At 30.1% G+C, this 432-nt stretch overlaps 1 protein-coding gene across 6 annotated transcripts in view; it reads left to right on the top strand.

The window, feature by feature from the left end:
• The window catches only part of LOC106875754 (uncharacterized), a 36,793-nt gene that overhangs the window by 13,264 nt on the left and 23,097 nt on the right, over nt 1–432 (top strand). The window lies entirely within an intron of this gene.

The raw sequence follows: 432 nt of genomic DNA, 5'->3' as shown, positions 1-432 counted from the left end.
TTGTAAGCTTTTTTATGTGCCTTATATTTTTATATTTTCATTTTTTATTTTATTTTTTTTTTACTTTATTATTTTATATTTGTATTGAATTTTGTAAATCTCTGAAGAGGCCTAGCGAATCATGCATGTACCCCCATTACATTACATCATTTTCATCTAATAATTACTTCGGCGTACAGGAGCTATAGAGATAGAATGGGGCATGCCAACGCTAGGCCGAAACAGCTGTAAGTTTCTGCCCCTTCTCCAATTGCTAAATGTCCGTTATATTTGTAACCTTAATTGTTAATATGACATTGTATGTCATAAGTATCTGTATATTGTGGTTTTTATCAATTTAGTTATAAAATAAACAAATTAATCGATAGAATACTTTGTCTGCAAGTCGATGGATACCACATATTCTCCTCCATTTTCTCATTGCTATATATA

The sequence above is a fragment of the Octopus bimaculoides genome, chromosome 5 (genome assembly GCF_001194135.2).
Source record: "Octopus bimaculoides isolate UCB-OBI-ISO-001 chromosome 5, ASM119413v2, whole genome shotgun sequence".
Taxonomy (NCBI): Eukaryota; Metazoa; Mollusca; class Cephalopoda; order Octopoda; family Octopodidae; genus Octopus; species Octopus bimaculoides.
This window is presented reverse-complemented; position numbering and strand designations above follow the sequence as displayed.